We start from the raw sequence: 14,016 nt of genomic DNA on the forward strand, positions 1-14,016 counted from the left end.
CCGAATGTCCCTTTGGACGGAGGACACTATTGTATTTCTAGCGTTTTATTCTCTTTCTTTCTTTATTATTATTCCGCAGCTTTGAGCTGTAATTTTACCCCCTTTACATGCTTCAAAACTCAACAAATTTAGCGCCGCCTAGGAAGAAAACAGACAAAACTGCCTGTAACTTCCAGTAGTAATATCCTGACGACATGAAACACAAACCTCTATGTAGGTCTCACTCAGACCTAGATTTCATACACTGACAACCTTCAGCAAAAATCAACAGGAAGTCTGCGATTCCCCCTTCAAAACAAAAGTTTTGTAAAAACACTCACCTTTGCCTCTTTGAGCTGTAATTTGACCCCCTTAACATGCTTCAAAATTCACCAAATTTGACACACATCAGGACTAATGAACATTGCGATTTAATCAAAAAACCTAACCCCAAAACTCAAAATTGCCCTCTAGCGCAGCCTAGGAAGAAAACACAGACAAAACTGCCTGTAACTTCCAGTAGGAATGTCATAACGACATGAAACAAAAACCTCTATGTAGGTCTCACTTAGACCTGGATTTCATACACTGACATCCTTTGGCAAAAATCAACAGAAAGTTTGCAATTCCCCCTTCAAAACAAAAGTTTTGTAAAACACTCACCTTTGCCTCTTTGAGCTGTAATTTTACCCCCCTTTACATGCTTCAAAACTCACTAAATTTGACACACATCAGGACTAATGAACATTGCGATTTAATGAAAAAACCTAACCCCCAAAACTCAAAATTGCCCTCTAGCGCCGCCTAGGAAGAAAACACAGACAAAACTGCCTGTAACTTCCAGTAAGAAGGTCCTAACGACATGAAACAAAAACCTCTATGTAGGTCTCACTTAGACCTAGATTTCATACAGTGACACCCTCCAGCAAAAATCACAGGAATTTTGCAATTCCCCTTCAAAACAAAAGTTTGTAAAAACACTCACCTTTGCCTCTTTGAGCTGTAATTTGACCCCCTTAACATGCTTCAAAACTCACCAAACTGGACACACACATCAGGATGGCGAAAAATGCGATCTAAACAAAAAACCTAACCCCAAAACTTAAAATTGTGCCCTAGCGCCCCCTAGGAATAAAACAGACGAAACTTGCTCCTAGGAAGAAAACACAGACAAAACTGCCTGTAACTTCCAGTAGGAAAGAAATGAAAACCTCTATGTAGGTCTCACTTAGACCTACATTTCATATATTGACAACTCCAAGCAAAAATCAACAGGAAGTTTGCAATTCCCCCTTCAAAACAACAAAAGTTTTGTAAAAAACAGTCACCTTCTTTCAAACATTATCTCCTCTGAGCGCGTTTGTTGTGTCGGCTTCAAACTACCACAGGAGGATTAAAAGTTTATGAAAGAGTTTTAATTACTGCTGCGGTTTTGATTTAATCAGCCTTCAAAGAACAGCTGCGCTGAAAACCATTTCAAAGATGGCCGCCATGCGCAAACACAGAGAGGGAGACGTTTTTTTTCTTTTCTTTTTTTCCCCGAACAGTCTGCTGCTGGTGCACACGCACCAACATTCGTGAGGGAGGGGCTGTGATCATCTATACCAAGATGGCTGCCAGGTGCCGTACCTAAGCCGGTATGTTCTAAAGTTGTCGTCCAACATTTTACAACTAATTTAAACTTATAGGTGCCGACCATCAGGGCCGAGTTGGGACGAGACAGTGTGTCGATGTTAAGATATTACGCCGAGTTGGTAAGTCTATCTGTTTTCTAATAGTAGCTACTAGCCATACCCATGTATTTTCAATGGGCGGTTAGCATTGGGTTTTAATCCCATTTTCTCCTATGTTTCTGATTGAATTTATTTTATGTCGAGTCTTTATTTTGGGTATTTACATTTGACCCCCCTTAGCATGCTTTAAAACTCACCAAATTTGACTGCTGTATAGGGAATAAGCGGTAGAAAATGGATGGATGGATATACAACTTTTTCTCTGTGTAATAATCCATCCATCCATCTTCTACCGCTTATCTGGGCTTGGGGTCGCGGGGGCAGCAGCCAAAGCGGTCCCGTCCATTTCTGCTTGCCGCTTTAATCAACCATAGTTACTCGTTACTTTGAAACCAACGCACCCAAGTTCTCGCTGCCACTACGCAAATGAAGGAGTCACAGGTGGGACCTGATATTCAGCTGGGAACGACTAAGACAATAAATAACCACAAGAAATATATAACTATTAGCTACAACACATGCTCTGACGGACTATGGAAGAAACAAAACAAAATGCTGGAACACAGCAAAAAACACTTAATATGAAGGTGGAGCAGATGGCGTCCACAAAGTACAGGGTAGGACTGGGCGATACATCGATATACTTGATATATTGCGGGTTTGTCTCTGTGTGATATAGAAAATAACTATATGGAGATATTGCTGCGTTGAGGTGGCGACTTGTCCAGGGTGTACCCTGCCTTCCACCCGATTGTAGCTGTGATAGGCACCAGCGCCCACCACGACCCCAAAGGGAATAAGCGGTAGAAAAATGGATGGATGGATGTTGTAAAAATGTGTGGAATAAATATTACATTTCAACATTTCTGTCAACAAAGATTTGCTTCAGCCTGCGACAGTCATTTTGATAGTAGGCTATTAGAGCTAATATAGACACTTACATCATGTGTTGCCTTTATTATAACAATTACTGTATACAAGACTTTTAAAGTAATTTTGATAGTAGGCTAATATAGACATTTACATCATGTGTTGTCTTCATTATAACACTTATATAAGGCTTTTAAAGTCATTTTGATAGTAGGATATCGTAGCTAATATAGACACTTACATCATGTGTTGTCTTCATTAGAACACTTATAAAACACTTAAAATATTTTTGATAGTAGGCTAATATAGACACTTACATCATGTGTTGTCTTCATTATAACACTTATATAAGACGTTTGAAATCATTTTGATCGTAGGCTACTATAGCTAATATAGACACTTTTGTCACATGTTGCCTTCACTATAACACTTATATAAGACTTTTAAAGTCATTTTGATAGAAGGCTATTATAGCTAATATAGACACTTACATCATGTGTTGCCTACATTAAAACACTTATATAAGACTTTTAAAGTCATTTTGATAGTAGGCTAATATAGCTAATATAGACACTTACATTATGTGTTGCCTATATTATAAGACTTATATAAGACTTTTAAAGTCATTTTGATAGTAGGCTAATATAGACACTTACATCATGTGTTGTCTTCATTATAACACTTATATAAGACTTTTAAATATTCTTGATAGTAGGCTAATATAGACACTTACATCATGTGTTGTCTTCATTAGACTTATATAAGACTTTTAAAGTCATTTTGATAGAAGGCTAGTATAGCTAATATAGACACTTACATCATGTGTTGCCTACATTAAAACACTTATATAAGACTTTTAAAGTCATTTTGATAGTAGGCTAATATAGCTAATACAGACACTTACATTATGTGTTGCCTATATTATAAGACTTATATAAGACTTTTAAAGTCATTTTGATAGTAGGCTAATATAGCTAATATAGACACTTACATTATGTGTTGCCTATATTATAAGACTTATATAAGACTTTTAAAATATTCTTGATAGTAGGCTAATATAGACACTTACATCATGTGTTGTCTTCATTATAACAGACTTATATAAGACTTTTAAAGTCATTTTGATAGTAGGCTAATATAGCTAATACAGACACTTACATTATGTGTTGCCTATATTATAAGACTTATATAAGACTTTTAAAGTCATTTTGATAGTAGGCTATTATAGCTAATATAGACACTTACATCATGTGTTGCCTACATTAAAACACTTATATAAGACTTTTAAAGTCATTTTGATAGTAGGCTAATATAGCTAATATAGACACTTACATTATGTGTTGCCTATATTATAAGACTTATATAAGACTTTTAAAATATTCTTGATAGTAGGCTAATATAGACACTTACATCATGTGTTGTCTTCATTATAACAGACTTATATAAGACTTTTAAAGTCATTTTGATAGAAGGCTATTATAGCTAATATAGACACTTACATCATGTGTTGCCTACATTAAAACACTTATATAAGACTTTTAAAGTCATTTTGATAGTAGGCTATTATAGCTAATATAGACACTTACATCATGTGTTGCCTACATTAAAACACTTATATAAGACTTTTTAAATATTCTTGATAGTAGGCTAATACAGACACATCATGTGTTGTCTTCATTATAACACTTGTATAAAACTTTTAAAGTCATTTTGATATTAGGCTATTATAGCTAATATAGACACTTTCGTCACTTGTTGCCTTCATTAAAACACTTATATAAGACTTTTCATTTTTTGCGGCTCCAGACAGATTTCTGGGGGTATTTTTGGGCCGATACGGCTCTCTCAGCATTTTGGGTTGCGGACCCCTTGGTTAACTGCATTAAAACTTGTAATCATGTGGATGGATTATTGGGCATCGGCATCCCTGGTAAAAAAAAGACGGGTGCATGCAGACACAAGCAGATGAAAGAGTCCGGAGCAGACACTCACCGAGTTGATGCAGGACAGTTCCTTGTTGAGCAGCCAGGTAAGGAAAGTATCCCGACTCCGCTGTAGCACGACTGAATCCTTTCTTTGATCTTCTCCTTGATCTGCTTCATCGTGAACAGACACAAAGCCGTCTCCTTGGGCGGCTTGGCTCTGTTCTTCTGCCCTGGGCGAAGACGGCGAAAAGAACCTCGTCGCGCTGCGAAATACCAAGCGACTGAGCCAACCGGGACCCTGGTCGGGCCAAGTAAGCATCCTGGATCAAGCGATACTCCACTCCGTCTTTGGTGCAGCCAATGGGGAACTCGATGTAGGAGTAGAACTTGGGGTCGTCCACGCAGAGCCGCACGATCTTCGAGGTGAAGAAACTGCTCGCTGCCCGCGTCGGGGGAAGTGAGCTGGGTGTCCAGCTGCAAGGTGAGGTAGTAGACAAACTGCTCGCTGCTGAAGCCGTAGATGTAGTAGATGTCAAACGCCGGGAACTTGGACAGGGTGTCGGACGGGATCTTCAGCTGCGAGGAGACGAACTCGTCCTGGTAGACGAAGCTGAACATGTCCGCGTTCTCCTCGTTGGACATCAACTTGCGGCTGGACAGAGTCGGAAAGTACTCCGACTTCCCGTCGATGGGGGGTTCCGACAAAGAGTTTCCCGCCTGCGCCGAAGACGTCGGGAGAGATGACCACCCCGGACATGGTGCTTGCCTCGGCGACGCTGGATAGGTAATGTTCCTTGCGGTGATGGGGCTCGCCAGCTTGAACAGATCGTCCAGTCGAAGGAACTGGCAAATTCCCTGGGAGGTACTCCCGCACGCGATCAAGCGGTTGTGGGCGTCATCGAGCAGCAGCAGTTTGTTGGTGTTGGGGGTCTGCACCAGCTCGTAGGGACACGACTGGACGCCGGGCGGGGGGTAGCAGCGAGGGTTGTCGGTCACAGGGCCGGTCACGTGGCTTCGGAGCTTGGTCAGGTTGCCGGACAGTTTGTAGATCCAGTTGACGGCGCCCAGGTAGACCTCGCCGGATTTGTTATTGACCACCAAATGCGTGAGACCCCCTTCAGGTGGGGAGAACGACAGGAAAGGAGGAGGGGAAGACGAGGAGGTGGTGGTGGTGGTGGTCGTGGACAGGGGGAGGATCAGGAGGAAGACCAGAGGTGAGAGCATGGTGGTAACGACGTAGAGTCCACTTCCAGTCGATGACTTCTTTTGCCTGCTTCTTGTTCTCACAACCTCATGGTTCTTTCTTCAGCCTCGTCCGCCACCAGCTCTGAGAACCACAAAACAAAGCGGGGATGTTAGATCAATTTTACTCCGATCCAGGTGACAACGTAATAAATGGCTTGATTGATGCGGTTTGTGGGCAATGGAGCGGACTACTTCTCTCCAACCAGCAGAGGTGCCGGTGATGGAACTCAAACAGGGGTGCAAGTTACGTCGATCGTTAGCTACGGGTCGATGGCGGAGGGTGTGTCAGTCGACCAGGCACTTAAAAAAATAGACGATCATCAATCTTCACCAAGTCGTCACTTGATTGACATTCACAACACCCGAGGGTCTTGAGAGATGAGATCATTATTAAGAAAAAACGACCGACAGGAAGGCGAGAAACACTTTTTATTTCAACAGACTGTCTCGCCGAACCTGCCGTCAACTGCAAAGTTCCTGTCTTCACAATAAAAGCCCTGCTTCATCCTGCCTACGCTAACAAAATAAGAGTCTAAGAAGAGTTTGCCGCCGTTGTATTTCTTGTAAAGTGTATAAAAAGGAGTATGGAAGATGGACAAACAAAAAGCAAGCACTTCCATGTGGTGTTGGGCAGAAAGGGAGGACTTTTTTTCTCCTCCAATTGAAAATGTGGACGTCATCATCACTACTGTCTGATTCCAGTCAATACAAGTCATCACAATCATACCAACTTATATTCTTGTCTTCATGAAAGAAAGGCATCTATATGTGTTAAATATGCTTGTATTATGTTAAATCCACTATGGACTGGACTCTCACTATTATGTTAGATCCACTATGGACTGGACTCTCACTATTATGTTAGATCCACTATGGACTGGACTCTCACTATTATGTTAGATCCACTATGGACTGGACTCTCACTATTATGTTGGATCCACTATGGACTGGACTCTCACTATTATGTTAGATCCACTATGGACTGGACTTTCACTCTTATGTTTGATCCACTATGGACTGGACTCTCACTATTATGTTAGATCCACTATGGACTGGACTCTCACTATTATGTTAGATCCACTATGGACTGGGCTCTCACTATTATGTTAGATCCACTATGGGCTGGACTCTCACTATTATGTTAGATCCACTATGGACTGGACTTTAACAATATTATGTTAGATCCACTATGGACTGGACTCTCACTATTATGTTAGATCCACTATGGACTGGACTCTCACTATTATGTTAGATCCACTATGGACTGGACTCTCACTATTATGTTAGATCCACTATGGACTGGACTATCACTGTTATGTTAGATCCACTATGGACTGGACTCTCTCACTATTATGTATGTTAAATCCACTATGGACTGGACTCTCACTATTACGTTAGATCCACTATGAACTGGACTTTAATAATATTATGTTAGATCCACTATGGACTGGACTCTCACTATTATGTTAGATCCACTATGGACTGGACTTTCACTCTTATGTTTGATCCACTATGGACTGGACTCTCACTATTATGTTAGATCCACTATGGACTGGACTCTCACTATTATGTTAGATCCACTATGGACTGGACTCTCACTATTATGTTAGATCCACTATGGACTGGACTCTCACTATTATGTTAGATCCACTATGGACTGGACTCTCACTATTATGTTAGATCCACTATGGACTGGACTTTAACAATATTATGTTAGATCTACTATGGACTGGACTCTCACTATTATGTTAGATCCACTATGGACTGGACTCTCACTATTATGTTAGATCCACTATGGACTGGACTCTCACTATTATGTTAGATCCACTATGGACTGGACTCTCACTATTATGTTAGATCCACTATGGACTGGACTCTCTCACTATTACGTATGTTAGATCTACTATGGACTGGACTATATCTGTTATGTTAGATCCACTATGGACTGGACTCTCACTGTTATGTTAGATCCACTATGGACTGGACTCTCAATATTATGTTGGATCCAGTATGGACTGGACTCTCACTATTATGTTAGATCCACTATGGACTGGACTCTCACTATTATGTTAGATCCACTATGGACTGGACTCTCACTTTTATGTTAGATCCACTATGGACTGGACTCTCACTTTTATGTTAGATCCTCTATGGACTGGACTCTCACTATTATGTTAGATCCACTATGGACTGGACTTTAACAATATTATGTTAGATCCACTATGGGCTGGACTCTCACTATTATGTTAGATCCACTACGGACTAGACTCTCACTATTATGTTAGATCCACTATGGACTGGACTCTCACTATTATGTTAGATCCACTATGGACTGGACTCTCACTATTATGTTAGATCCAATATGGACTGGACTCTCACTATTATGTTAGATCCACTATGGACTGGACTCTCACTATTATGTTAGATCCACTATGGACTGGACTCTCACACTATTATGTTAGATCCACTATGGACTGGACTCTCTCACTATTATGTATGTTAAATCCACTATGGACTGGACTCTCACTATTATGTTAGATCCAATATGGACTGGACTCTCACTATTATGTTAGATCCACTATGGACTGGACTCTCACACTATTATGTTAGATCCACTATGGACTGGACTCTCACTATTATGTTAGATCCACTATGGACTGGACTCTCACTATTATGTTAGATATACTATGGACTGGACTCTCACTATTATGTTAGATCCACTATGGACTGGACTCTCACTATTATGTTAGATCCACTATGGACTGGACTCTCACTATTATGTTAGATCCACTATGGACTGGACTTTAACAATATTATGTTAGATCCACTATGGGCTGGACTCTCACTATTATGTTAGATCTACTATGGACTGGACTCTCACTATTATGTTAGATCCACTATGGACTGGGCTCTCACTATTATGTTAGATCCACTATGGACTGGACTCTCACTATTATGTTAGATCCACTATGGACTGGACTCTCACTATTATGTTAGATCCACTATGGACTGGACTATCACTGTTATGTTAGATCCACTATGGACTGGACTCTCTCACTATTATGTATGTTAAATCCACTATGGACTGGACTCTCACTATTACGTTAGATCCACTATGAACTGGACTTTAACAATATTATGTTAGATCCACTATGGACTGGACTCTCACTATTATGTTAGATCCACCATGGACTGGACTCTATTATGTTAGATCCCCTATGGACTGGACTCTCACTATTATGTTAGATCCAATATGGACTGGACTCTCACTATTATGTTAGATCCACTATGGACTGGACTCTCACTATTATGTTAGATCCACTATGAACTGAACTTTAACAATATTATGTTAGATCTACTATGGACTGGACTCTCACTATTATGTTAGATCCACTATGGACTGGACTCTCAATATTATGTTAGATCCACTATGGACTGGACTCTCACTATTATGTTAGATCCACTACGGACTGGACTCTCACTATTATGTTAGATCCACTATGGACTGGACTATCACTGTTATGTTAGATCTACTATGGACTGGACTCTCACTATTATGTTAGATCCACTATGGACTGGACTCTCACTATTATGTTAGATCCACTATGGACTGGACTCTCACTATTATGTTAGATCCACTATGGACTGGACTCTCACTATTATGTTGGATCCACTATGGACTGGACTCTCACTATTATGTTAGATCCACTACAGACTGGACTCTCACTGTTATGTTAGATCCACTATGGACTGGACTTTCACACTATTATGTTGGATCCACTACATATCTAAAATAAAACAGTTTTCCAAACTGGACTTTCAATGGAAGCAGGAGGTAATAAAGGAAGATCTCCATCGAGACAGACACTCTTTTAAAACTGAAGAAAGATAAGGAAGACTTCTATAAACAAGTTATCGATGCTTTTGATCAGAAGGAGCTGCGCATGGACTTCATTTATAAGTAAAGGTAAGACCATAATAACGTTTTTTTATTATATGTGCTTTCATGATGGTATCCTTACATCACACTCAAATGTATAAGCGCAGGCCTAAATTTACCGCATGCCTTTGGTTTGAAATTAATTAGCACCCCGGCGGCAATTCAAGGAAATACGGTATAAACATTAAGAGAATATTTCAGTGTAAAACATGTTTTTTCTTCTAAAATGTTGTGTGAATTATATAGCTCGGTTGGTAGAGTGGCTGGGCCAGCAACTTGAGGGTTGCAGGTTCGATTCCCGCTTCCGCCATCCTAGTCACTGCCGTTGTGTCCTTGGGCAAGACACTTTACCCACCTGCTCCCAGTGCCACCCACACTGGTTTAAATGTAACTTAGATATTGGGTTTCACTATGTAAAGCGCTTTGAGTCACTAGAGAAAAAGTGTTGCATAGCTCGGTGGGTAGAGTGGTCGTGCCAGCAACTTGAGGGTTGCAGGTTCGATTCCCGCGTGTGCCATCCTAGTCACTGCCGTTGTGTCCTTGGGCAAGGCACTTTACCCACCTGCTCCCAGTGCCACCCACACTGGTTTAAATGTAACTTAGATATTGGGTTTCACTATGTAAAGCGCTTTGAGTCACTAGAGAAAAGCGCTATATAAATATAATTCACAAAAATGTTGCAGGTGCGGCTTATGTCCCGGTGCGCTCTGTAGTCCGTATGAGACCGGACTTTCAACACCATAAGGTCCACAATTCTAGAGTTTCCCCTTTTCCTCTGGCTGCTTCCCATTCTCTAACTCACCACATTCCTCTCCCTCTCCTCCCTTCCAGACACTCGACTGCGTCAATAGCGTCTTTCATCCCGGGCCCGGCCATGATTACCGTGGACCAGAACGCCCCCGCTCTCGCCAATCCTCAATCAGGACAATGGCGTCCCTGTTCGGAGTCCCTGACGCACACCCAGACCAAAATATGAGCCGCCGACGCCTGGCTTACAGTACGCGGTGGCGAGCGTTTTTTTTATCCACCGCGCCGCTGACTTGACGCGACTAAACACACTTGACACTGCTTCGCACGTTTGAAACCCGCCGAACAAGACGGCTGCTTTCATCATCACGTTTCTAGAAATAACTATTACAACGACAACAACAACAAAAAAAACAAGCACTGATGCGAGCGACTGCTTGACAAAACTGGGACAAGTTGGGGAAAAAAAAAAAAAAGTGGTTAAAAAAGCTGCTCTTTAATGTCTGAATTAGACCAAATGGGAAAGTTTAAAGAGCTCACAGATGAATAAAAGAGAGATAAGGGGAGTGAATCTTCCAAAGCAGGCACACATTTGCCTCCTGCTGTGCACAGAATGATTATAACGACGACTGTGATCATAAACGAGATTATTTTACTTTATATATATATATAATATACAAACCCCGTTTCCATATGAGTTGGGAAATTGCGTTAGATGTAAATATAAACAGAATACAATGATTTGCAAATCCAATCAATCAATCAATGTTTACTTATATAGCCCTAAATCACTAGTGTCTCAAAGGGCTGCACAAACCACTACCACATCCTCAAGGCAAGGAAAAACTCACACCCAGTGGGACGTGGGTGACAATGATGACTATGAGAAACCTTGGAGAGGAGGAAAGCGATGGATGTCGAGCGGGTCTAACATGATACTGTGAGAGTTCAATCCATAATGGATCCGACACAGTCGCCAGAGTCCAGTCTAAAGCGGATCCGACACAGCAGGGAGAGTCCCGTTCACAGCGGAGCCAGCAGGAAACCATCCCAAGCGGAGGCGGGATGTCCCCAGCCGATACACAGGCGAGCAGTACATGGCCACCGGATCGGACCGGACCGGACCCCCTCAACAAGGGAGAGTGGGACATAGGAGAAAAAGAAAAGAAACGGCAGATCAACTGGTCTAAAAAGGGAGTCTATTTAAAGGCTAGAGTATACAAATGAGTTTTAAGGTGAGACTTAAATGCTTCTACTGAGGTGGCATCTCGAACTGTTACCGGGAGGGCATTCCAGAGTACTGGAGCCCAAAATGAAAACGCTCTATAGCCCGCAGACTTTTTTTGGGCTTTGGGAATCACTAATAAGCCGGAGTCTTTTGAAGGCAGATTTCTTGCCGGGACATATTTTCAAGCCATATTCAGTTGAATATGCTACAAAGACAACATATTTCATGTTCAAACTCATTAACATTTTTTTTTTTTTTTGCAAATAATAATTAACTTAGAATTTCATGGCTGCAACACGTGCCAAAGTAGTTGGGAAAGGGCATGTTCACCACTGTGTTACTGTCACAACTAGGCTTGGACATGGATTGTTTCTTCGACGCAGATGAGGATCAACACGAACGAGGCGTGGATGTGAGTACATGGTTCAATCAATCAATCAATCAATGTTTACTTATATAGCCCTAAATCAGTAGTGTCTCAAAGGGCTGCACAAACCACTACCACATCCTCGGTAGGCCCACATAAGGGCAAGGAAAAACTCACACCCAGTGGGACGTCGGTGACGATGATGACTATGAGAACCTTGGAGAGGACCAAAGCGATGGATGTCGAGCGGGTCTGACATGATACTGTGAAAGTTCAATCCATAATGGATCCGACACAGTCGCCGGAGTCCAGTCCAAAGCGGATCCGACACAGCAGCGAGAGTCCCGTTCACAGCGGAGCCAGCAGGAAACCATCCCAAGCGGAGGCGGGATGTCCCCAGCCGATACACAGGCGAGCAGTACATGGCCACCGGATCGGACCGGACCGGACCAGACCCCCTCCACAAGGGAGAGTGGGACATAGGAGAAAAAGAAAAGAAGCGGCAGATCAACTGGTCTAAAAAGGGAGTCTATTTAAAGGCTAGAGTATACAAATGAGTTTTAAGGTGAGACTTAAATGCTTCTACTGAGGTGGCATCTCGAACTGTTACCGGGAGGGCATTCCAGAGTACTGGAGCCCGAACGGAAAACGCTCTATAGCCCGCAGACTTTTTTTGGGCTTTGGGAATCACTAATAAGCCGGAGTCCTTTGAACGCAGATTTCTTGCCGGGACATATTTTCAAGCCATATTCAGTTGAATATGCTACAAAGACAACATATTTGATGTTCAAACTCAAACTTTTTTTTTTTTTTTTGCAAATAATAATTAACTTAGAATTGCATGGCTGCAACACGTGCCCAAGTAGTTGGGAAAGGGCATGTTCACCACTGTGTTACTGTCACAACTAGGCTTGGACGTGGATTGTTTCTTCGGTGCAGATGAGGATCAACACGAACGAGGCGTGGATGTGAGTACATGGTTGTTTATTTAGTAAACAAATAAACAACAAAAAGCGCTCACAATGGAGGAATACACTTGGCTAAACAGTACAAACGTGAAACAAAAACACTTGATCGATTGGCATGGATGAACTATGAACAGAAACAGCACGATGGCATGAATATAATAAACTATAGACAAAAACTAGCACAATGGCATGAATACAAAAACAAGGACATGAAGGAGGTGCAGCATGGGTAGGGTGCGTGTGCATGTGAGAAGATCCCAGGACGAAGACAAGAAAAAGAGTGACTTAAATAGCTATGATCATTAGTGAAAACAGGTGTGAGGCTGAGAACAGGGACGTGACAGGTGAAAACTAATGAGTTGGCATGGAAACAAACAAAACCAGGAAGTGCAAAACGTGACTGAATGTCCAAAAACTAAACATGCATGACCAAAACCAAAACATAACTTACATCACTTTTTATTTTAACAACACTCAATAAACGTTTGGGAACTGAGGAAACTAATTGTTGAAGCTTTGAAAGTGGAATTCTTTCCCGTTCTTGTTTTATGTAGAGCTTCAGTCCTTCAACAGTCCGGGGTCTCCGCTGTCCTATTTTACGCTTCATAATGTGCCACACATTTTCCATGGGAGACAGGTCTGGACTGCAGGCGGGCCAGGAAAGTACCCGCACTCTTTTTTAAACGAAGCCACGCTGTTGTAACACGTGCTGAATGTGGCTTGGCATTGTCTTGCTGAAATAAGCAGGGGCGTCCATGAAAAATACGGCGTTTAGATGGCAGCATATGTTTTTCCAAAACCTGTATGGACCTTTCAGCATTAATGGTGCCTTCACAGATGTGTAAGTTACCCATGCCTTGGGCACTAATGCACCCCCATACCATCACACATGCTGGCTTTTCAACTTTGCGTCGATAACAGTCTGGATGGTTTGCTTCCCCTTTGGTCCGGATGACACGATGTGGAATATTTCCAAAAACAATTTGAAAAGTGGACTCGTCAGACCACAGAACA

At 41.8% G+C, this 14,016-nt stretch overlaps 1 pseudogene; it reads right to left on the reverse strand.

The window, feature by feature from the left end:
- LOC133553996 (plexin-A1-like) overlaps positions 1–14,016 on the reverse strand; it is a 162,813-nt pseudogene that overhangs the window by 65,524 nt on the left and 83,273 nt on the right.

Source organism: Nerophis ophidion, linkage group LG06 (genome assembly GCF_033978795.1).
Source record: "Nerophis ophidion isolate RoL-2023_Sa linkage group LG06, RoL_Noph_v1.0, whole genome shotgun sequence".
NCBI classification, from domain to species: Eukaryota; Metazoa; Chordata; class Actinopteri; order Syngnathiformes; family Syngnathidae; genus Nerophis; species Nerophis ophidion.